A 26,383-nucleotide genomic window follows, 5' to 3' on the forward strand; every position below is an offset into this window, starting at 1 on the left:
TCTGTGAAAGGTTTCTGGATTGTTCTATCTAGTATGGAAATTTTAACGGTAATAGTTTCATTTGTTTGGTTTTAGCAGATAATTCTCTTATAATTACTTTTACACAGAACTCTGTTAAAACAATGTTAATGGGAAAGCGGAAACAAACACAATTAGCAAAAAACTGAGAAGGAATAGAAGATAACAATTTCGGTTGAGGCACCACAATGGTTTTGATCCAACCTAGTTTTACTGAGGTATTTGAACACATCAGAAATCACCAGCATTAGAGGTACAAGAGAGGGCAATTTATGCTTTAGTGTCTGTGGCTAATGAGGCAAAATTATAGATATTGTGTGAGCTGTAGTTAATCAGTTTTTCTTTGGTTTACATCTTAAAGTTGTTTTAATATACCCTTTGCACCTTTTTTTTTTTTTGTGGTTAGCAGTAACAGAATGTGTGTTATAAAATAAAAGTGTACTTGTTACGGAATGAAAACTGGTATTTGGTTTTCATTATGTTTTAAAGGCATGGAAGCATCTGTACCAGTGTGAACACAAATGCATTGGCTCCCCTGGCTGCTGCTGAAATAGAGCAGTGGTGAGGATATGGTCCAAGTGTGCTAGGACTTGTTCTGAACCATGGGTTCCTGGTAGCAAGTTTAGGAATGAAAATGTACTATTTTTACACATAACACCACTGAAATATAGAGCTAAGTTCATCATATTAAAACTACTGTCTGCACTAATATCTAAGGGGATTGCTTCCTATCAGAGTGAGTATAGGATTTGTATGATGTGTGTCCAAACAGGCAAATTATTCTTGGGTCTGTGGAAGTGAAAAATGTAGGACTATTGCTGTGCAGTTGCACAGATTCACTGGCTGTTCTTTCTGCCCAGGAAAGATATAGTTCAGGAGCTCAGCTGCTGCTCTTGGAGGGCAGAGTACTTTTCTTTATGTGTTTTTGGAGTTTAAAGTCTAACTCTAGAGTAATATGCTGAATATCCCTTTTGTCTCTTATTGCGCAATAAAAATGAAATGACCGAAAATGTGTTTGTCTGACACGATATTGATGACTGGATAATCTATATCAAAGCAACATTCAGAAGAATATCTTACCTGAATTATATATGCTGGGTGAAATTGCTATTCAGACAAACATTTCTGTCTTTACAGATCATTATATTTGCAATTACCTCATTTTGTCTTCTCTCCCCTCATAAAGATACCTCTATAAACTGGTATAATGGTCATTAATCAATCCATTTCTCTCAAGTGCTGTAGAGTTTTAGCCTTGTATTTGAGCTTACCAGCAAGTAACTGGCCAAACAAATTAAAATGAAGTAAGTAGTGAAATTACTGTATTCTGGGACTGTCATGAAATAGCTGCTGTACAGTCTCAGCTGTCTTTTTTCAAAGTTAACATGGTGCGTCCTGTGTAAAAAGAAATATCTATTCAAAAAGGTGTAACACAATGAATATATATAGGATAAACTTGCCGTGTTTAACCTGCGTAGCTCTGTGTTGTTATAAACTGGTATTAAATGGGAGTTGTGCAGATAATGTCCCTCAAGCTACAGTGGTAATGAAGCACCACTTGACTGTAATTTTATTTTTCGTACGGAAAGGCTTTTTAAATTTGTTTAGAATTTGATAAGAGAAAATATTGTACTTTATAAATTCATTGTATTGTTTCTGAAACATATTTGCGCAGTGGGGAGGGAGGAAGAATTTTTAAAGCACTGCACTATGGGACACGTGAAAAAGAGCAGTTTCCTGTTGTGCAGTGGGTTTGGAGCTGTTGTTGCACAGGGAAGAGGTTTTTCTGGAAGGCTTAGCCCCCACGTGAGCTTTCGCTGGAGTGGGCTCTCCTGCCTGTCTGCTCCTTCTGTGGCCTGCAACATGGAGCCAGCTGGTGTGGGGAACTCAGCAGGTAATTCTGCACTGGGGTAGAAAGACTGTGAATTAGCTCACTGTTAAGTGTCATCTGCAGAAATTGCTGATGCTTGACATGACCTCTAGAGAAAGCTGCTTTCCAGAGGGGAGAGGAAGTTCAGGGGCTTGAGAGAACTTGGCAACAGGAATGAGCTTGCGGTGAGGAAACGAATGTCTCTAGTCCTTCGATTTACAGCCACCGTGACACTTGCTAAAATCTTTGAGAAAAGTCTCTCTTTCCACATAAAAATTATTCCTGTCAAGATGAACAATTTTATTAGGACTTTAGGTACAGAATAAATCACATAAATATGATACAAATAGTGACATGTATATATCTGCATTTTCAGCAAAGATGTGCCACTATTGTAAAGCAGAGGTAGGAGACATTTGTGTTTATCCTTATTCAGGGAACAGGTTAAACATTTGCAGTTACTTAAGTGCCTCCCAAGTCAGGGATATTTTTCTTGTGCTGTCTCGAATAAGGATGACTTTATGTTTTAGCACCATGATGACAAAGCTAACCAACCTGACGGTCAGCCGTGGTTTCCTCTAACCTCTCAAGACCACAGTAGAAGAGCCCTAGTAATGTCTGACCATCACACTGCCTTTGTAAAGACTATTAGGAGAGTCATCTTCTCTCATCCAGGATGATGGCTATTCTATGGTGGTATTAAAAATGTCTCAGTGCACAACTTTGCTCTTCGTTGTGTATTCTATTACCTGATGTGTATTCTGGTTTATTATTCTGTAATTTATTCAACAGGCAATTTCTGAAATTGTCTGATCCCTAGACAGAGAATTGTATAAACAATCTTTTTTTTCTTTCTTTCTTTCTTTCTTTTTTTCATACTGGTAGCTGGATGTCCAGGGAATTTTTGGTACAGCTAAACTTATACCAAATGATTTAGAGACTTTAAAGTATTTCCTGGCAGAGTAGTTGTTATTTGCATGACAAGAGCCCTCTAGTAAAAGACTCTTGGGGTAATACTAATAATCAGTAGATATTTTGAAAAAAATATTCCCTGTAGCATTTTATTCAGCTTTGCAGTGTTTACCTCTAAATACAGATGCTTATGCAGGAAAGGGAACTGCTAAATAATTTCTTTTGTGCCAATGTTGTCAAAAAGCATTTCCCAGTTTGACTGAGATTGTGGGAGTTGAGAGCAGAGAAGAGGCAAAAATTCTTTTCTGCTCTAATTCAGAGGTCAGTAGAGTTAAGCTACCATTAAATTTGGGGCAGATATTTTAATGAATTCCAGAAATACCGCAGCAGAATAGAAATAATGGGAATACAGAGATCTTATTTCTTATTTCCTTTGAATTAGAGCGTTACTGCTGGTGGCCAAGCAGTTATAGCGAATAGGCAAGCTGAAAGAGAGTGAGTTTTATTGAGATAAATCTTTTGTGAAGAAGAAATATTTCTAAAGGAAGGATAATTGTTTCAAGGATACACTGTATAAATTTGTGTTTATGAAATTAAACTTTCCCTTCATTTTAATGTCTTTGAATTTGTTTGTGCTTTGCAGAAAACCAGTAAGCAGGTTTGGGAATGCTAGGGGTGAGAACATATCTGTAGCTTGTTCTTCCAAGCAGTTTGTAAATTAAAGCTAAGAAATCATAAAATAGAAGTAAATGAGCATGATAAATATAAGCCTATTTATCAAATGATATTTCCTTTGGCTCGTATGACTAGAACGTGTCTTTAAATATTGAGAGAAGAAAACGCGCACATGTTGACTGTCTTTTTTTATTTCTTTGCTATTCTTTTTATTATGGTTGATTTACTATATAGCACCATCTTCCATGTATAAAGAATAGGAAATCCTGTCAGGAGAGGGTAATTGAATCAAGCAAAATTGTGAAAGTAGTTTGTGTTTTGCCCCCATGAAAATGCTCTTTCTCAGCAGGTGCCACACTCAGCTACTCCATAAAGAACCAAAAGTGGAATAATCTGATTGACATCCGTATTGGATATTTCTCTGGCACAGATGAGTATAGCTCCATGTGCTGCGCTAATAAAACTTTATCGGTTCAGGTCAGCTAGAATATGAATTTATTGTGGAAACATTGATGACATCATTTATAGATTTTGTGTTTAACACTGAAGATCATACTGTTTGTTTAAACAACATTTTTGGCGTCAAGGATATTAAGGAAAGTTCTTTATGAACAATATTGTTTCACAATAATGGCATTTAACAGTTTGTGGACTGGTCAGTTGAATAAGTAAAAGGAACAGTAATTCATTTTTACAGTTACATTACAGTTTTAATGAGAAGTATTGATTTTTCTCTTAATACTAATGTGTTTAATGACCTTTCTAATGACATCTGTCACTACTGTTTCTTCTCAAATTCTACTGGCGTTTTCTCTTCAGTAAAGTAAAAGATTTTAATTGCTTGTTGTATTATTAGAATGAGAATTAATATTCTTTTTGAAGTCTTATGAGGGCTTGAAGACTTATTCTGTTAAATAAAAAAAGCTTTAGAAGCTGTCCATTTTTTGGTCTTCAGAAAATAGTTCCTTGAGCACTACATGTGAAGTTAGCTTTTCATTGCCAGTTTTTGCTAGCTGATATTAAGTAGAGTTTGTGGAATTTAAAGTGGAAGGGTTTACTAAGATAGTTTCTGACTGTTTTTCTCAAGAGTTTGCTTTTTCTTCAGCTTTTAATAGTACTATCTGAAGGAAGGACATATGAATTAACTAAAATGTTGATGTACCATAACTCACTGAACGCATATACCTATAGTTCAAAAAAAGGTTTCATTTTTCTCTGTGGTGACTTTTCTTTCAGAAGTAAGATAGATCTTGTCTTGAAAACTTTTTGTTTTCTACTGCTTATCTTCTTCTATTGCTTTAGATGCTCTAAAATTTGGCTATTGAACACCAGCCATTTAAAGTTAGATTGTTGTCGCCAAGCAGCAAAGCTTTTGGTTTGCTTGTAGAATCATTGATATAATAAAGATTAGGGGTAAGAGTCAAAGAAAGTGGCTCCAACACTGCTGAATGGTTTGCTCTCACTTGCAAACACTTAATTTTATCCTCTGGTGTCAAGGGACAAGTGATCACAAGTGAGTTGCAGGCCATGAGTATTTTCATAAGCTGCTCATTCTTGATCAGTTAACAAAGATTATACGTGATATTTTTGATCTGCATTACAGGTAGCAACGTTGCCTAGTTGAGCTGGTGTAATTCTAGTGCAAAAGAGGGATACTCACCTACTTCTGGGTACTCCAAACAGGCACGCTGTGATGTCATGCTCAGCCCCACCGCCCTGAAAGGCGGTACTTCGGGTTGCCATACCAACATCAGCCAGTCATTGTCTGACACTACAACATTATTGCAGGAGCTTTGAGGGAGTATTAACCAAAATACAGTCACCATACGTTTTGACTGGTTTGCTGGCTAAGAATGTCTATGCTGTGTACTCAGACAGTGCATCTACAGCATATTTTCTCTGTACATGTATGATTGGAATGACCATGTTTTTCTAAAACTCTTTGGCATATCTACATAATATTTTAAAGTAGCGCATTAGAGTATATGTGGGAAAACCCGATATGCATTAGTGTAAAGTTACTCATATTTACTTAATTTTTACATTAAAAATGAGTAAGGATAACGACTCAGAAAAACTGAGCATGTACCATGGTATATAATAGAAAAAGTTTCATCTGAGTAGTCCTTTGCATACAGCATGAAGAGATCAGAATCAGGTTTTCTCCCCTTATTGTATAGCACATTCTATAAAAATCCAAACCAGTAGCTTGAAATTCTTGTTTTAACAACTAAAATGCACATGCAACGTGGGTGAAAACAGGATATTTAGTTCACTGAACGAGAGATTGTGGTTCACATAATAAAATAAGCCAGCTTGCTTTAACCAGATTTCATAGCCCGTCTGAAATAGAGGAAGCAAGCTTGCCAATAGCAGGAGCTAATGCTTCAATACCTTTCATTTTGTACTCTGAAAAGGAAACCTCTTCTTAAGCTCATTCATTTTCCAGAGGAAATATCGAATGCTGTGGCATATTGTCAGAGCTGCTTTATTGTCACCATTTGCAAAGGTCACCTGAATTAATTGACTTCTTCCCATACCTATTGTTAAGCTACCGGTTTCCTGACATTTATGGAAAGGTGGCAGGCTTACAGCCATTGGCTATCTGTTGATGGTTGTTTCACAATGTTTGTTTCTCAAAACACAGTAACTCTAAAATTACAAGCAAATAATTGCATTGCTGCAAAGGAACAGGTTCTTTATGATGTTGTCCAAGGTGTACAGGGGTGAGGGGGCTGGGGGAGAAAAAGAGGTAGGAGAAAGAATCTAAATACTGAGCTGTTTTTAATACAGACATAGTATTCTAAATAGCAAACAAAAACATGCAGGAAGATTTAGGTTGTATTTTTTCACTTTGAAGCACGCATTAGATAGCTAACCTGTCTTTTTCATGGTGTAAAGTAAAATCTCTCTCTGGCTTTCACTGATGCACGAATCACAGATCCATGCTGATGGACTTTACTGAATGTGTTTTCATCTGAAGAAATACTGAGGTACTCTTACACTGTGTGAAAGAAATGACATACACATGCATAAACACAAACACAGTAGGCAACAGTAGTGCTAGCATGGAGTTTTATGTAGATTAAATTGGTTAAATAGGAAATCACTGTCTTTTTTCTAGCCCCCTGCATTTACTGCCCCCTTCATCCCCCTATGTTGGGTTCTTCTCTTTCTGAACAGCAGTGCTGGGCAAAAACTCCAACTAGACATGTGAAAATAAAGACATGGAAAGCCAAGACAAAAAGTTCTGAGCCTTCCTATACTAAAACAGGCAAAGCTTCTATAGTGATAGATTTGAACAGTCTCCTTACATGAAAATAGACTTTAGAGGCACCCTGCTGCGATCCTGTTAATTACCAAAGATTAGAACTCTTCTGCTTAATGCAATCCTTTTTACCTAATGCGTCCGTTCCAGCTGCATCAGTAATCAGACATTCACGCTGTCCCTTCTGACTGGAAAGGGGATGTTTTTAAGCGAAGTCATTTGCCACAATCCTTAAGATGTAGCCTGGCAGAAATTCAATAACTGTTTGTGATATGCTCATTCAGCCTCGCTGCTCAGTGGTTTTTAGGTCCTGACATAAACAGCATTTCCCTTAATCCTAGCACTAGAGAGAAGAAAGGAGGCTGTCCTGTATCTTGTTTTACTGGTTTCAAAACACAGAGCAACTGTGTAATTTGATTTTGCATCTGAAACATCAGGGGAAACGTTCTCCCTTTAAAATTTTTTATCCTTTGATGTTCTTTCAAGCTAACAAATGCACAAATCTGATACACTTGCAAACATATTTAGATTATCTGTGGCACAAAAAGCAAATTGCATTTGCATTTCCGTTCAGAAAGTAAAATGTGAAAATATGCTAATAAAATAACTTTACGAAAAGAAGAAAAGGCAAAGAGTTTACACGTTAAGATAAAAGTCAGGATAAAATTGCAAATAAAGAGGAACTTACCCTATAATAAGAGTAGTTTCAGAGCTGGAGGAGTTCTTGCATCTCGGTAATTTTGATTCCTTAGTTCAGGTAGCCACATACTTGTATTAAAGCCAGAGGCTGAATAGATGTGCATACATGTACGTGAGTCGGTGTGCGTGCGTGTGTCTAACGGTATATAATACAAAGATGTATCTATTGATATCCTACAACATGAGAGACTCTCTGTGCTGCCAGCTGAGATCCCTTACGTTTGCCAGAGCGCTGTTGCTGCCTGGCTGGCTGAGGCTCGCAATCCAGTGGAGGGAGGGGGGGGAGAGAGAGATGCTCGCTAGCTCTTCTTATTTCTCCTTGTTTCCATGGTGGTTAGTGGTGCATCGTTCACCCGCTCGGTTGTCACACTGACATGGTGCTGCCTGCTCAGCGGTCATTAATAACTGAGCCCCTTCCACTCCCCAGAGAGGAGCCAATGCTTCGTCGTGCCCAGATGCCGCGTAGTACGCGTGGCTGCGCCAGCCTGGTTGGCCGTGGGAAGCTGTCTGTTACGTGACACTGCTGCTTCGGGTACGGATACACGAAACAAGCCTTTGCACGCTTCCAGAGATCTCTTCCGATTTGTGGGAGTTACAGGGCATGCTTTGTGTTTGTACAGAACAGCTCGGGAGGTTTAAATCCCGTTTTTTTTTTTTTTTTTTAAAGCTATATAAGGATGTTGTCTGTGTTCAGAACAACTGATTAGAGATCACTGAAGTTCTGCAAAGGCTGCTGTAGTTCAGAGGATACTGCATGTTGAAATCATTCAGGAAAAATGCCCCCCTCCCCCCCAGTTTTGCTGCTTTTTTTTAGTTTAAGAAAGTAAAGGATTTTTCATACTCCTCCTTTTCCAAATTTTATAAAATATTACATTTTATTACATATGTTTATCAGTAGAAAGTAAGAGCAGTAAAACATCATTCTGAGAAATAAAAATTCAGAATAAACTGAGGAAGGGGTTGGGTAAATAAACTCAGTTTCTTTCAATCTCTATCTACTTGACTCTCTCTTTTATGGCCATCTAATTATATAAACAATAGGCTGCACAGATTTTTACTTCCCTGCCTTCCTTCTTCCTTTCTTTCTCCCTTCTCCCTTTGTGCCATACTTTTTGGTGAATGATTTCTTTTTTTTTCCATTTGTTCTGTATCTGTTAACAAAGGGCATACAAACTATGAAGGTTTTAAAAATTGAAAAATAATTCACGATTTTTTTTTCAATTTAAGGGAAGTATACACTGAAATATATCAACCCTTCTCCTAGATATACAAAACAATAAATGAGAGAGATGTTGTTAGGAAAAGTTTTTTTTTAATCGTAGATACTGTTTTATATAAAGGAAATTACTTTGTAATAGAAGATGAACAACAGCGAAATACAAAAAAAGAGTTGGTTATCAACAGGTCAAAAGGAAGAAAATGTTGGATATCTTGCATGAATTCAGTACTACAGCCCTGACTGAGGCAGGCCACCCTCTAGTGGATTTAAGTGAAATGTGGTTCTGATTTCACACTCTTCTGCTTTGTTTGAAGAAAGGCTCACAGTCCTGTCTAATAATAGTATGAAAAATTTCTGGAGATTAGCAAACAATGTAAGTCAATGTACTTTTTGCAACAGCAATAGCACCAGAATTCTATTATAAAATGGTTACTGTTTTATGAATACTATATATAATTCTGATTCACTTTGAGTCTGAGATTGTGGACTGCATTATTTTTGTTTTTATTTTGTAAGAAAATGATTTTACACTTCATAAAATCACTTCTTATGAAAAGTGAATTAAAGTAATGCCAACTTCTTGAATAAATTTCAGTTTGTTATAATTGGTTAGGACAAATTTTGCAAAACCACTCCTGTTTGACTCTTTGGTACTTACATTGTTGTCGCTGTAATAAAGCAGGTTTTTTCCCTTCTGCCTCAAATTTTTGAATACTGCATTTAAACTAAGTACAGGGAGCAACATTTTAAATTTTTTAAAGATGTCTGCTGTTCAGTTTTCATGCAACTGGGTAGGACTGCCTCACATGAAATACGGGCATTTAAGTGACAGGCTGCAAATACATGAAATACTCTAGAGTGGGAGGAAGGCCAAGTGGCCCTTCCATTTTCTCCCATTCTCTTATTATGGGCATCACATTTTCTTCTAATGTGAGTGAAAGAGGTATAACAAAAACAGTTGGGGCCGACCCATCTTTGGTTACCTTTCAGGTCTTCTGGCCTGGGGTTGGGACAGGGAACACCTCATGTCGCGTCATCTTTCTGTAGCCTCAGGGCTCATTGGGGAAACCTGGTCTCTCCTTTGCCTGCATGAGGTGGTTCTTGGAGCCTCTGATAGTACTTAATGTTCACCACCATGAGCTGCAAATACAAACCATTGTAAACTTCCCAAAGTGAACCTGTGAGCCTTCCCTGCTGCCCAACATAACAGCCCATGTCTGATGGGACAGTTCTCAGGACATGTTAGGGAAGAACAACCAACAGCCAGAAAAGTAAGACTTCTTCCCATGCTAGCCCCCACAGGAAAAATGGAAATCCTTCCTGATCCCAGCCATGTGGTTAGTCACACCTATCCCAAACAAAGGGTGTAAACCTGTGCTACAGGGGTGGGATGGTGGGTGGAGTAAGAGAGAAGAAAATGTCAAAAAGTTTGGGCAAAATTAAAAATAGAAAAACATTCTTTTAAAGCCAACTAAATACTGCTGTTTCTCTTATCTCAACCAATGGAGAAACAGAAGATCTGGGGTATAGGTAGGAACTACCATTGCCCTACGTGAAAGCTTTCTTGGGTTTTGACCCTAACCTCACTTACTCACTGTGGTTCATTCAAAATCTGGCTTTCTAGTTAACAGGAGAATCATGCAAAAACATACTCAATGATTTGACATGTAAAATTAAGATTATAGAAGTGCTTCATTTTGGTTGATTGGTATGGACTGTGTAATTAGAGGGCTAAATAATTAAATCAGCTAAAGTATACTTGCATAAAGAAAGTGAGTTCTTATGATAGACTTTATATGCAATTAAAGTACCTCTTTGATAGGCATACATTTACATATTAGTTAAAATGTTATTATATCATAATAAAATTCTGTTTCATAAAAAAGTGAAATAATTAAATTTTTTAATTTAGCTAATGCTAAAGAATAAATTTTTTTCAAACTATCTGCAGGAGAAGAATATCTTTTATAACCAATACAATTATGATGATTAAAGTTCATTAAGTTATTTTCCTGCTGATTTCACTATGATGCTTGGTGGTTTTAAAATAGCAATGTAATCTATTTCACCAGAATTATATATATAGCTTATTAGGTTACAGGGTAGAAAAAAAGTTGCTCAGACTGATAGAGAGATGATGAAAGTAATGTAGGCTAACTCCAGGTATTTATTTAGAATGCATTTTATCTGATTACTGAGTGCACATGAAAATAAACCAAGTAATTATTTGTTTGTAATGGACAATTAATACCATGCGTAAAAACCTTAGTTATTAAAATACAGTGGTTCTGTGCCTGCATTTTTCTCAAAATTAGAAGAGGGTTTCAAAACTTTTTCCTTTTTTCGTTATATAGAAAGGTGGAGCATCCTTGGGCTTTAATATCCTGTAGGCTTTTTGTGGTTCAGGGAGTTAACGGTGACCATTTCTAGTACATTTAGGCTCTGAGAACACAGCTGTGTTTAGAATGCAGCAAGTATAGTTAAAACCTGAAATAAATACCATGCAGTGGAAGTAAAAAACCCACAAGTATTTGATTTAAATTCTAAGATGACACACTTTATGATATCAGAAATTGGCAATTAAAAAAATTCTTTCTAAGTGCGTATCCATACAGATTATGTCAAAGTGTAAAAGAGCAGACACTTTTTGAATAGCTTTATCACTTAGGACTACGTGTGCCCCTATCTTGGTTTCTGAGGCACCGTAGCTACAAGGAAGAGGGCTGAGTGGAGGCTCTTCACGCTTTTTTCTTGTAGCCCTTAGAGTAAAAAAGAAAGGAGATGGTGTTTGACAGATTAATCCTCGCCAGTTCTGCAAAGCATAGCCTTAGTGTATCTTCCATGTGAGGTGTGGGGAGGTATTCCTTTCTGAATGAAGGTCCGATTTCCTTGAATTCCAAGATTTCCTTGAATCTTGCTCAGATTCAAGGAAATCTGTCTTGTGGCTTCATCAGTTATTAACTGACTTATTAATTATAGGCAGTTGTCATTGAGTGATTTGCTTGGAAGAGAGAAAAAAGTGCTACCATTTCGCGTAACATTGGCCATTCTGCTGGCATGTTCGGTGCAATGTCGTCAACCTACACTGTCATGCGTATTTTTAGATATTATGGCAACTAACTATTGACATTTTCCTAAGGGCTATGCTTCCACACAGACAAGGAGTAACTTTTATTGATGTGTATCCCTCTGAAATGGAATCATTTTTTCAATGATAAGCAAAAGCAACATTTCTAGCTCTAGTTCTTTGTCTTTTTTGAAGATGAAAAGCTTATTGCCAACAAGTTCAAGTTTCTAAATACAGTTGTACTTCATAATGGATAGTGTTATGCTCAGATTACTTAACCTGCTACCAACTTTCTTTTATCAGATCTCAGAGTTAGTGTTGATAGGACAGAGATAAAGCAGATGGAAACAAATCTAGGCTATGAACCTGTGAAGAATTTCACATAAGGAAAACACCTTAGCACCAGTTACATCATTACATCATTACACAAAGCACCAGTTACATCATTAAAAGCTATGTAGGTAGTAGGTGCTATATGACTTAGGAAAATCTGGAACTGCATAGTAAAAGGAGTCGTATATCACATGTGATGGGGATGAATGAAAGCAGTGGTGATGAGCTGATGCTTATCTTGGTGATCAAGGGGATTTTGCATATTCCAGCAAATTCACCTATTCATGTAGCAACTGTGTTCTATGAAACAGAAAGGACAAGCTCCCAGGCAAGAGCTATAGCCTCTTTCCTCATTATAGGTCCCAGAGCTATAGTCAGCCTTCCTCAGGAATGGCCTGAGGTCTGAAAAATCTTGACATGGTTTATACCTATTGGGTGTAACTCAGAGTGATATCCAAGTACTTCTAGTTTTCATCCCTGGCTCTATTTTAATAGGCAAGAATCTCTGGCATACCAGCATCTGCCGAAGGCTGGAAGTGAGTCACACATAGCAACCACAACCTTGCTATGCCATGTGGGAAAGTTAATGAAGACGGAGTAGTGAAAAACAGCTAGAGAATCCTTATGTGCAGCTGGATTAGGTGGAGGAAATATGGGATCTGTAAAGAGGTTTTAAAGCTCAGTAAATGTATTCCATTTTAAACTTGATTTCATCTCAGTATGTTTATGTCTTACTTGTGGTGACATCTCAGTTTTTGTAACCTGTAGTAATTGGATATAATTTATTGGGATCTTCTCAATGGTAGATCTTTAAGACTGAGATGCCCTTGTTGATTTCATAAGGATCTGCTTGTTGCTCATGGGACCTGCTATGCACAGGGGATATACCTTTTAGTGTCATGGCTCTTTGAGTTAATCTGTATCTGAGGTTGATGAAGAAAATGGTGGCAGTAATAATTTGAATATAGGGCCTAGAATTTTCATCCTGATTGTGAACTGTTATAATTCTTATGGGTGGCAGTAAATCTTGAACTTTCTGTCCTTATAGAGAGGACTTTCTCCATTTCTTTGCTCATGGTTTTTTTTTTGTGGAGAATAAACTGAATTTCTATGGAGAATTAACTGAATTTTTATCTGAAGCAGATTTACCCTTTTTCTGTTAACACTGTGTGGTGTGGCAAATAGTACATGATCAGTGAGAGGGACCCTCCTTCCCCCACTAATCAATTTTTTTAATTTAGCCACTTTCCCTGATAATGTCACATTTATTTTTTTAAGTATATATGGCAAGCCTCAGTGTGTTTCTCAAGGGCAGAACTTCAGACTTGAATTTCTTACCTTTTTTAATGAAACTAAACAAAACCTATTTTTTTACATTTTATTGTGGTTTAATATTTAAAGTGGATGGACAACAACAGTGATTCTAGATTATTTGCTTTCCATAAGTATTTGCTCAAGAGTTATATTGCTGATTTAGAAATCTGTACAAAGAGAGTCACTAAGCTAAATATTAGAACTAGAACGTCATTTTGCTTTTACTTACTTTTACTCTGAGATTAAGAAAAGTGTCATAGTAATTTTCCCATGCCATCAATAGCATTCTCTGTGGTCATGGGTAATTGTTATGAAGCTGTCTTGGTGGTGACAAGAAACAGCACGGATATGTTCAGTGTGTTCAGAATATGGTTACCTAAGATAGTTTAAATCAAATACACTAAACTATTGGAGTGTAATGGGTACCAAAGTGAAGTTCTTAGTAGTTTAGTTACAGAATTTCATTTTTTTCAACTTGCATATCTAGAAAATTAATTGAAAGTTCACTGGAACATACAACATCCTTACTGATTAAAACCCAAACTATTTAATTAGGAATGCAGTGAATGTTTCCCCTCTCTTCTGTAATTTGACTGCCAAAAACTGTGGGTGCACATTAAGTATTTTTCTTTAAATGTGAAGTTATCTTTACATTAGTAAGTTAGGGGTAGAAAGGATCATGTACATAATGACTTACTGGAGGAGGAGCTGTTTCAGAGGCTTTCACATAGTTCCCATTACTAAGGAAACCACTTATTTTGTCTGTGCATGTTTTGAATAGATCTCTCATTTGAAGTCTGGTGCTCAAGCACTGAGGATTGCATTATAGCACTGAGAAAAAGGCAAAGGAAACAAAAGAGGCGTAAAACCATTGCATCTTTAAGGAATACAGTCTAAGAGTATTGTATTACATGCTTATGAAAGTGTATATATCTGTTTATATTTGAGATGTACATATATGCATTTTGATTGTTTTGTTGCTACTAAAACCAAAATGAAAATAGTAATAAGTAAAACGGAAAGCAGATGTTGTTTTGTCCTGCGCTTTGCGTGCCTCTATTGTAAGGACACTTGAGAAATCCAGTGTACCATTTAGATAATATCAAATATGAGTTCTAATTTTCATTATTAGATTGAAATAGAAAGAAGTGCCTATCCAATGATAATGGCTAAAACAAGGCTGCGAGGATGGCTATGTATTCAATAGTTGACCAAACCTTTGCTTGGAAAGCGAGTCCGTTTTGGCAAAATTCGTAGCTTAAGTTTAAGACATGACTGCAAATACACACCTGAACATACTTACATTATATTGGGGCCAGTACATTTTCCCCACATGAATAGCACATGTATTCTGTGCTGACCAAACACTTATATTAACTATTAACAATTGAATTAAAACCCCCTCTATTAAGTTATGCTTAACTGGTATGCTCAGAAACAAAAGGTTGCCTTAGTACTGCCAGATGAATCTAGTTTGAGGGGATATGTTTTTAAAGTATAAGTATTTAAATAACTTGGAACTGATTTAAAACTTTTCCTTGAAGATCGGAACCGTTCACAAATAAGCTGGACGTGTCAGAGAGATGTAGAAATCTAACAGATTACCAGAGAGCTGTAGGGAAATTAAGTATGTGGCCAATAAGTGTTCTTATTCAGCATGTCCGATATATTAATTAGTTTATCAGTTAGTTTTTCTGTCAAACAGGATAGAAAACTGAAGACAAAGATGGAAATTCCTGTTTTTGAGGCCTACAAACCCCATGACTCTGTAGGGTCATGTGACAGCAAAAACAGTACTACAGAAAGTTAATTTCCTTTGAAAACAGAAATACATTCTATATTTTGTGTGTGTTAATGCAAATTTATTTTGAAATGAAGAGCCTTAAGTCGTCAGCAGTTGATACCTGATATGAATAATTATTCTTAATATAAGTTGCATAGTTCATGTGCCATTTTGGGTGACAAGAGGTTACTTTTAAAGCTGATATGCTTTGAAGGGATTTATGCATGTGTTTGTGTGCACAATTAATGAGCAGCCAGTCCCATACAGATTTACTTCTTTACTCTTTGACTGTTAAATGAGAGGGAGAATGACAGCTGTGGTAAAGTTGACATGTCCTTGGATTGACTTACTTGGGTACTTTTGGGTGAAATAAAATAAATGTCTTTAGATTACATAGAGATATCAGAACTCATTTGTCTCAGCTAAGAAATATCAATTTTTAATATTGCAGAGTATTTGTGTTTCAGTCCTGTACTGGTTACGTTTGATTTCTACTGTCTTATTGCAAGGATTCACAACGTGTCTCAAGGTACACTAAAAGCATTGCTATTCATTATCCTTAAATTTATGCTTGCAGCAAGAAATAAGATCTTCAGTGTTTGGTAATACTGACAATTTCCTTTACAATGTAACTGGTATGTTTCCAAAAGAGTGCATTCAGCCTCCAACTCCCATCAGTATTATCACAAAAGAGATGAAATCAATATTTTTTTATAAAATAACTGGGATAGGTACTCTCAGAAAAAGCTAACATCTGTTTTGTTACAAGAGTGTCAATTTACCTGGTGAGGACCAGGAACATTTGATACTGAGAGACAATTAAGAGTTAATAATTGAATTTGTAATTTTGCTTACCAGAGAAGAGAAACCAACATTTTTAAATTAATTTAAATATTTAAAAAATATATTAAAAATATATAAATAATATTTATTTATATTAATATTATAATATAATATTAAAAATATTTATATAAAATGCAGTAGATAATATAAATAATAGTTTAGTGCCAACTAAATTTTATGACAACATCACTGTGAGGAGGAGGCAAAGGACAGGGAGAACAGGAGAAGGAGGAAGGCTTTCCCACGATAAGCAGCTCAGGGGAACATAGGAGTTATCATTCAGAAAGGCTGTTTGAACTTTAATAATAGAAATGGGATTACACTCTAAGTAGTCTACGATGAAAGGTCATTTGGAGCCAATAACATGCAATTCTGCTGTAAGTTGTGAGCTTATTACTTAGAAATAACTGAGGAGGAGAATGTATTTCTGTATTACTGGTTGATCAAGAAGTATAAGCTGATAGCATGGCACAGCTGTGAAAAAAAGCAAATATGGTCCTAGGATGTACCAGGAAAGTTATTCCAGTAGCAGTAACGAATTAGTAGCACTTTGGACATCTCATTTAGAATAATTCATTCAGTCGTGGTTTTGTGCTTGAATAAAAACGTGAACTCAAACACGTGCAATTAAATACTATTCAGATGACAGCGGAGCCCACAATACAGAGGGATTTATAAAACCTTGCATGTAGGAGAGTTGGGGAGAAAATAAGATTCCTGCTGATAAATACATCCTGCTGGTACACAATGAGGTAAAGCTAGCAGAAGAACAAAATGTGTGACTGGGGTCTCAGTCATCACATCCTGGGACAAGTTTCCAGTGGAGATACTGGAATACACAACTCAGATGAAACCAACCACTAACAAAAAAACCCCCCAAACAAACCCCAAAACAACCTCTTTAAAAATACTGATTGGTATATTTATAGAAGAGGTTTGTTTACAAATAGCTGTCTTCATGCCTGCCATGACAGGAGAAGGAGCTATACTTAATATTTTAGGAAGATCTTTCCAGTCCTTTCTTGCTTCTCAAAGATAAATCCTACTTAGCGGTTTTCTGTATAAATCCAGTGCCCATCTCTATGTTCTAAATTCCATTAAACCATTTTTGATACTCTTGAATATTTGCAAGTGTGGGAATTTCTAACTCCCCAACTGGTGGAAATACTGATTTTTCAGCAATAAAACAGCTTATCTCAATATTTACCCCATCAAATATAAATAAAGCAAATATAAGTTTAGTAATTTACATTTACTCACTATTATAAAATACTAGTTTAGCTATCTATACATGCTAATAGCTGAGTGGCACTGCAAAATTTCAGAAGAAAGAAGGAAACTAATATCCATATTATAGTCTTTGATTTCCACTTCTCTGGATAGTTCTGGAAACAGCAATCCCCTTGATAATATTCTCTAAAACAAATTGTCATCCAAAGGCCTTAGATTTTACCCAAAGTTTTGTTCCCCCAAGTCTACGACTTTGATCACTAAATAGAAACCCCACTCTGTTGTTCAGGTAATGTTTTCAGTATCTTCCTCTGGGTTTTTTTTGGTTACTGTGACAGATAATCATCTAAGTCCAGCTACAAGGAAGTCACAAAAAGCCTTATATGCACAAAAAATGCATATAAGCCTCCCTATTATCTTATATGCAAAATCCAAATGCCCCAAAATTGCCTAACTTTTTTTAGTGTGATCTTTTAGCACTCTTAATTTTGCTGACATCTACTTTTTCTATGAGTAGCTGTAAGAAATAGCTGTAATAAATCCACTCTTTAGATAGATCTGTATTTCTTCCTTGGGCCTTAGGTTGAATTTCTCTTTAGCTAATAGGCCACCTATATGTTCAGCCATCTCCTGAAGTGGCTTTAATAGGCAGGTACATTAACTCATTTCATATTTTCCTACAGAGACATATTCATCAAGGTAACAAACTTGATGATGGAAGAGCGTATTTTTCTCATTACTGCTAATTCGAATGTTATGCCAAATAGGCTTTCAGGAACCGGAGCACAGATAGTTATGGCCTTAATGAAATAGTAATAACATTCAAACTGGAAACCCAACAAGTTAAAATGTGTGGGTCGAAGAGGGAGAAATCAAACTGCTGATTCATTCTCATATTTTCCTAACTGTACTCTCAGGCCACATATTTTTATCATGGCTGCTGTTATGTCAAATGGAGAATATTGAACTGAACATAAAGGAGACTCAATATTGCCATTTACAAATGTGCCTCAAGAGTAACCTAAAGGGTGAATAATTTGGTATGTCAGGTAGGAGCACTAACTTTTGACCAGGAGCGGAGATTCTAGTAATTCCATTAATTCCGCTAACCCCTCCTGAGACCGCCCCGGTCCTGGGTGTGAGTGCAGCTACTTTTGGAGAGAAGCCAAACTCTTCATTGCTGCCTACACTGCATTACAAAGCCTTTAATTGAATATTCTTAACTGAGCTAACTATAAATTACCTTAGGCTTTGAATCTCCCTTTCCACTGATTCATCTTCCTTGTGCCCAGTCTTTCCCTCCTCTTTGTGGCTGTGCAAAGAACATGCAATTGCTTTCTTCCACCTTGCTCCTAATTTTGAAAAAAAGCACCTTTCTTTTCTCGGAAGTCTTCCCTGCTGACTGCTCAGGTCTTTCTGCTTGCTAGCTTCTCTCCAGAGGGATGGAGATTTCAGTCCTCTGCTTCCTCTTCAAGGTGTCTTATGCATCAGGCACTTTCAGGGATGTCAGAGGCAGGGCTGGCCCTCGCTGCTTGTGTGGGATCTATTCCTTTCTTTGGCTGTTGCAGAAAGATTCCTCTATTCTTGGGTTAAAGACCGCTCTGAAGTGGTCTGCTTTAGTAGGGCTCAACACATGGCCAGTCTGACCACAGGACACAGCTGTCAGCCCAAGATCTGGTTCATAGACTCTGCTTATGTGGATTTCCCTTCTTTCCAATACAAGCCGTGCATGGGGCAGGCAGGAGGAACACTTATGGATAGAGTAAGTAAGTGTTGCCTGATCAACGTCTGCCGCCCTCAGTGCAATGCTCCTGGAGTCAGCTGTTGCAGCCCCATTTCTCAGTTTAAACTGTGGGAAGGAAGGTGAAATCACGGATGCAGTCCATTTTTCTTCTTTTTGGTGGAAGGGAGGGGCAGAAAGAGATGCAGCAAGGCATATATATTTCATGGGTAAATGCTTTGAAAGCTTGTAAAGCAAATAAATTGAAAGGTCAGTATTCTGGCTTGGATGAACTGGTGAGAAAAGCTTTTACTTGGCATATGCCAGTATGACCTTTTCCTTGCCCACAACTGTACTCCAAGGGTTCTAGGGTGCTGATGGCACCAAATATCCAGTGTCTCTCTATGCAAATTTTCATACTGCTCTGCCTTGAATAAATTTTGGCTCTATAAAGTTTGAAGATCTATGTTCAGAATTTACTAAAACGCATTTAAATATTTATTTATAAATTAGGCTGACATCTTCAGTATATTTATGGTCAACGCCTATTTTGGTGTTTTAGATAAATGCTCTGCAGATTGCTTTTTTTTTTTTTAAAGTGAGTCTAAAATTTTATGATCTTGGCTAAGGAGAAGTGTAATATTAATTATTATCCTTATTCTTTACAGTTTTTATGGTTCTTCTGAGTCAACCTAAATGACAAAGTCTTCTCAGTGCAAATCCAAATAACAACAAATTAAGCCTTTTTTTTTTCTTAACATACAAATTGCTAGAGTTAAGAAGTGCTAATTAACTGGCTTCAACACAAAGCAACAGGAAGGGTCCAAAAAGGTCCAGAATTTAAAACCAAGTGTCCCAACACACGAGCTGTCTCTTGCACAGGTTTGTAACTATGAGTTACTAGCTTTGCCTGTATTAGTTTGAGCATAAATGTGTCACAACCTTTAAATAGTATGATTAATCAACCCTTTCACAAGAGCTCCAGTATTAGAGAGCTCTATAATGCATGGCAAATCTTTTTGTTCCAAGAACCATACTTCTATTATTTTACCTGTGTGTAAATCCTGTGAATATTAAAATCTTCATAGGCTTTTTAAAGGGTTTAAAGAAAGAGAGAAACTGCTTTTAAACAATGAAAGGCTATAGGTCTTTATTTTTGAAAGCATTCAATAGGCTCTATAAACACATACCTCACCTTGAATACCACATAATTCCATATTTCAGTAGTTCAGTGGGATAATGCACTGGCTCTCTAAAGAGCTTGTGGGAATGAAACATTCAGCAACAGCAACATGGGGCTTATTTGGTAGCTAATTTGGTAACATCTCAAGGAAGCATGGAATCATTCTCACTTTTCATTGAGAAATCATTCCCAAACATACTTGTAGGGAATGAGATAGATGTTGTAATAAAATGTTTTACATTATGGGGTTCAGAATTGAAGTTTTATAAAGAGAAATTTGCTACTGGTTTTCTTGAAGCCGTGAAAAATATGAAGTGGTGGCTTTCATGGTAGCAATTAGTGCATATGCCATGGTCGCTTTTTCAAGGCCTATTGTAAACTCTACTTTTATACACATGGAAAGCAAATTACCCATAAGCTAAAATAAGTAATAGTGAGCAACATATATAAGTGAAAACCCGGGTAAAGTGTTGGTTTTGTTGAAGAGAGTTTTGTGAATTACTGATTTCAGTGTGATCAGAATTTCACGTCTTGGTTTTAGCAATATTAGTACAAAGCTATTCCAGAAAGAGGAAGAGAGGAAAGAAGTTATTTTTGAGATATGCAGCTCATTAACAGTGAATTTACTGTATATGTTCCGGGACGGAATTTGCCGTAACGCTGTTTTTGCATGCCCCTCTGTCTTGCTTTTTGTATGTGCGCATGCATGTATGTGTGCATGCATGTATGTGTGCGCATATCCATTTCTAGTGAATTTGGTTTTAGATAACACAAGTGTATCTTCAGATGGGATGATCCCATCTTCTATCTGCTTTTAGCCCGTGTCAGACAAAAGACATCAGACAAAGCTTTGGCCTGACTCTAGTTTCAAATCCTTTTGCCATCTGCATTTATTCCACTTTAAGAATTTAGTTCCTTATGGATAAGATATTCTGTTATTTACTGTCTTCTACTTCCACGGTGTACCTTGTTATCACACAAGCTTGTTTCCAGTAACTTGGGAATTTGAGTCAGATACTACACTTTGTTAGTCATCCTCATGCTTTTATATATATGTATATAAACAAATTTTATGTAGTATAATACATATATATAAAAATTAATATAAGTAAATTGTAGGTGTATGCATATTATAGTATGTCTTCATTCCCCAAAAGGCAGGTCTCTAAGTTGCTTCTAAGCAGTGGCAAATGCATATAACACAGTGCAACACCATGTGAAGGTACAAACTTACATCCAAAAGAGGGTTTTGAAAACACTTAATTAGCGTAATTCTAGTTAGCTTGAAAGGAAGGCCATACTGATCCAGCAGTATGACTCTTGAGTTTCAATTGTGGCTCTCTACATTGTACAAGGTGCTTTCAAACTAAGCTCCAATGTGATATGAACTTCTTTTTCCTAGGCATATAAACTCACAAATTTTCCAGCTGTTTCATGTTGCTCTTCACTTATCAGATTATGAAAAGAGCCATTGTCCTAGTGGCAAAAGAAAGAAAATTATATTGTTTTGCATGATGGATGATTATTTCTCTTGATTCTGAATCTTTTTATTTTTAAAATTGGCTGATTAAATACTTGCTTTAAGTTTAGGATTTCAGTCCATCTGTAGTGCTGCTTACATTGTTGGATAATAATGATGTTTTCAGATTTGTTTTTAAATATATTCTAGAACAAAAGATACTATGCCATGAATAGAGCACAAATATGCCACCTTTGCACAAAACCAAGTAGCTTAAGTATCAGGCTTATGACCATTAGCATCAACCTGCTTATGTATTTAAAATCCATATTTAGTTCATTTCATGTAATTTTTCATAGCCTTCGACCTGTTTATAACATATCTCTTCAAGCAATTAAGATTTTTTTCTTTTGTTTTGTGAATTTTCTTTCAAAATACAAAATTCCTTTTGAAAGAATTTGTTTGGGGCAGACATGTTCTAGCTGTCTTTCCATTTCTAACCTTACTTTTATGTCAGAACACTGAGATGCTATACTCTATTCTTCAGACTTGGAAGATTTATGGAAACAGGGTGATTTGGGGTAACATTCTTTGCCAATCTGGTCAGGTAAACCTTTCTGTAATTTTTAGTGCAGTGAAGAAAAATCTACCTTCACCTATTGTAGACAGTTTTGAAACTGTCCTCATTTCACTTATGTTTCCTATTGCAGTTCATTTCCTTATGTAAAATTTGATACTATATTATCCTATACCTGACTCTCAAGTTTTCTGGATTATGAGATAGATTATGAGAGTAGTCTTTTCATGTCTTTTCTGTTTTGTTCATGTATTTGAAACATAGCCATATTTTTAAATATGCTTTACAAAACTTTGTCCAAATGATTAAATAAATGTGGCTAAACATATGTCGAAAATGTTATTTCCAGTACTATTCTGAAGATTTCTTACAATGCACATTGCTTTGATTTAAAGAGATTTACATAATTTACTTCCCTATCTCTCTTTGTTGCTCTATACCTTGTGCACAAAAAGTAAATGCTACATGCAGAGTCAAGAATTTACTGAATGTCTAATGAATGTCTTCTTGTTAAACTAATACAGTTAAAAGTGAGAGATGCAAAGTACAGCTACAGGGCTATGTATTCCGGTAGGTTGTATACTGTTGTTTATTGTATGCTGACGGATATTACACAAAATCTTTAAGCAGATAAAGTCAATCTTTTATGTAAAATTGCAATATTTTATAATGACCTAATAGTCACTGCATATCAGATATTTAATTCCTGATATATTTTTATTTCTAATCCTAGAAGTGTCTTTTGGTTAACATGTCAACATGTGACCTACAGCACTGGTTTTAGTACTATATTTTTGATGCCTTAAAAATTGATTTTGTAGAAAGATTTAATTTACATTGAAATAATAGGTTGTGATAAAGTGTTCCAAGGGGTAAGTTGCATACTAATGTCTGAATTATTTATAAAAATGTGAAAAAGCTAGTAAAAATGGCAAGATGGAGAAAGGCAACAAAATTATGCAATATATTTTCTAGCTGATGCTAGAGTTTATTCCAGAATTCTTATTGTGCAACTTATAAAATTTCTTTTAAAAAGAAATTAAAGATGGAGCTACAGTATGAGCTGAGAATGCTAATTGACTAAGATATATATATAAAAAAGAGAATCTGATTTCTAAACAAGGAACACAGTCAGTGTAGACAAGTAATTTGGAATTTACAGAATCAAATGCTCAAAGTGTGCCGTTATATTAGAGAACAGCCTTGTGCTTATTCTCCTAGAACAATAGGACAGCAAAACTTTTCGTCTTTTGACCCTACTTGGAGTCAACAACTAAGATGAACAATGGATAGCACTGCTGAGAATACGTAAAGCAGGTGAGTAGTTAGGGAGTGTGAAAGATGAAAAGTGTGCTGAGGCACATAAAGTTACCTTAGCTGAGAATTTTAGGTTGTTTTAATTGACTTTTGTTTTCAGTTAGTGTTTCTGTGTTGTCGGCACTTAAACTTCAGGTCTGAAACTTTGCTTGCTTGATATCCTCCCCATAATGAGTTACTTTTTAAGGTGAATAAAATGATTTTGTTTATTGTCATAAAACAATTAAGTAACCATGAGCAGAAAGCACCTCAGAATAGAAAAGAAAGGTTGCAGTACTTAAGTGGAGTTTTAAATTAGCAAAAGCACTGAAAATATTTTAAATTGCAATGGAACAACAACATTTTCACTGGCAAAACTTCTCTTGATTGCTATTTGCACAATTACCTGCAGCAGAAATTGTAGCGTGTATGCTGCACAAAGGTAGAATGCTGCCCTTAAAATAGAGATAAAAATGTATCTTTTCATAAGGATGTTAGGTGGCTCAGGAGGAGATAAATTTGTTAAGTCTTAATCCTGGAATCCATTTCACAGATTCACAACAATACTTTGCATGTAACAGAAGACTTGGTTAAGAGCACAAAAAATGCATCTGCCAGGTTGACTAAACTAACTTTGTTACTTCTAAAAGTTCCGTCCCTTACCTTCCCCCTTATTACTGTTTTATCTGTTGTCTGCTCCTGTATTAATATTTGGCACATATTGCCTGTTCTTGTCATGCCTTCCAAATACAGAAAATTCATGTGCAGGCTAAGAATATGTTTTGGTACTTCTAACACTTATTGAAAAGAAAAGTTAATTGTAACTACTCTTCTTTGTGTGTTTATAAGTTTTGGAGAAGTGCTGATTGGAGTGGAGTTTGCAAGGTGTGCAAATTCTGGCCTTCAAGAAAACACCACTTTTTTTAATAACATTTCTATACGGCGAAAAGGTTAATTGTGTCAGAACCTGTTCTCCATTCTCAAGTCATGTAATAACTGTGGGACGTTTTCTCAGCTGCTACCCTGGAGATAAACATAGAGTTCGTTTCACAAGTCTTCTCACTCTACTGCCTTCTGTCCCCATTAAAGTTTCATGACTTTTTAAAGCAGAAGTTTGTCTTTATACAAATAAGTAATTAAGTCATAAATATTTGGACAAGATGCCTTATTTAATGATCTATTTCTATATCAGCAAGTATGCCTACACTCTAATACGACAAGATGATGAATGTCTATTTCAGTGCTGCAGGGTGGTGTCCCAGTATATTTCTTCTTCTCTTTTAGGTTTCTTCTGAAGAAAAGCTGTCATTTTCCCCAAACTTTTCTAATTGACCCACTGGGCAATCAAAATTACGATGAACTCACATTATGGAATCTGGCTGAGTTAATGATTTAAATCTTTCCAACTTCTAAATACCTTTCAAACATTTAAATTGGCATATTGTTTTTAACACTGAGTAGTATTCCACTTGGTTTATAGTCAGCAACTCAAATACATTGCTTAGTTATTCGTTATTAATACTACTAATTATTAGTTTGTATTAAAAGTCTATAGATAAAACAGCTGAAAAGGAGAAGCGATGCAAAAGAGAATTGCTGCATGGTTCTGCCTTCATGCCTCTCTCCTCTTTGCTGAGTGTCCCCGTCACACAGCATACATCCATACAGTCGCTCAGGGTGTCTCAGGCAGTTGTTTGCTTTGAAGGGGGTGCAAGCAGTTCACAAAGGGGCTGAACAACGGCCAGAGTAGCAGTGCATGGCTGAGAGTGGGGAACAGGAACAGGAACAGTAGAGAAAGGGACAAGGAGAAAAAGATCTAGTCCTCTGAGAGCAGCAAGCTCTTAACCAGTCTGGTAGTGGGCTGCAAAACAACCTTTGCAGATTAACCTGCTGGCTGCAGTCATTCCAGCCTTCTGCCATCAGCAACTGCATTCCCCAGCCCCTCCGTGGGCTCTCCTCCTCCAACAAGCCTTTGCTCAGCCCTGTCAGAATGCTGATATTTGATACTGGCAACAGGTGAATGGTGGTCTACTTTCTTAGCACCCTGAAGCAGTGCAATGAGTGATGGATCCAACAAGTGCTGGAGACAGGAAAATGTAAAGGCTAATAGTGAAGAGAAGATCGTGGCAATCAGCTGTTAGACAGGCTGAGGCTAGTGAAGAACTACAGGGTAACGCCTCCAGAGCAGGCTGACGTGTCTGCAGATTACATCACTTTTGAAAGAAACACATCCTCCTTTCCTGGGCTTGTCTCCACCCTGATGTTGACTGTTGGCAGAAGAACTTGTATGATAAACTAGATAGGGGAACCAATATGGCTGAAAAAAAAGGTATTTTTCCCCCTTTTGGATTAGTTTAATTGAGATCAGTGCTACTGCTGAAAGAAATTTGTATTGAACTGTGGCTTAACTTGGAGGCAATAGGAAATATTTCTCTGAGTATAAAAATAAAGGCTGGGAAACTGGCTGATAGAAGAACATGGGAAAGTAAGATCAGGAAAGTCAGAGAAGCAAGGGTGAATGAAACAAAACTGTGTAGTACAAAGTCTAATTAGGAACTAATAAGATTTTTCTGTTATAAGCGGGGAGTTATAATTGAAAGTGCCAGAGGAAGAGAGAGATCTGGCTTTATTAGTCTCAGGGTGACTAAAGCCATAAATGTGACATGGCAATGAAAAAAGACAAGCGTAAAGGTATATCAGGATGTATTACAGCATTTTTAGGAATGAAAAGAAAATATTAAAGGCAATGTACACAGGACTAGTGGGATCTCATCTGGAATTCTGTTTGTAGTTTTGGTCACTTATGATCGAAACATGAATTCTAAAAGGAAGAGGTGCAAGATGGGTAGCTAAATTTGGGGAAATAGAGACTCTGTCTTACACAGGTATTATAAAAATTTCTCATTATCTATCCTTG

The 26,383-nt window shown here is 36.4% G+C and overlaps 2 protein-coding genes across 3 annotated transcripts in view; one reads left to right on the forward strand and one right to left on the reverse strand.

The window, feature by feature from the left end:
- The window catches only part of LRRN3 (leucine rich repeat neuronal 3), a 35,832-nt gene extending 27,889 nt beyond the window's left edge, over nucleotides 1–7,943 (reverse strand). The window contains exon 1 of the mRNA XM_075493947.1: nucleotides 7,432–7,943. The gene's annotated coding sequence lies outside the window, so the exon portion shown is untranslated. The remainder of the gene's footprint in view (nucleotides 1–7,431) is intronic.
- IMMP2L (inner mitochondrial membrane peptidase subunit 2) overlaps nucleotides 1–26,383 on the forward strand; it is a 496,621-nt gene that overhangs the window by 243,725 nt on the left and 226,513 nt on the right. The window lies entirely within an intron of this gene.

This window comes from Mycteria americana, chromosome 1 (assembly GCF_035582795.1).
Source record: "Mycteria americana isolate JAX WOST 10 ecotype Jacksonville Zoo and Gardens chromosome 1, USCA_MyAme_1.0, whole genome shotgun sequence".
Classification (NCBI taxonomy): Eukaryota; Metazoa; Chordata; class Aves; order Ciconiiformes; family Ciconiidae; genus Mycteria; species Mycteria americana.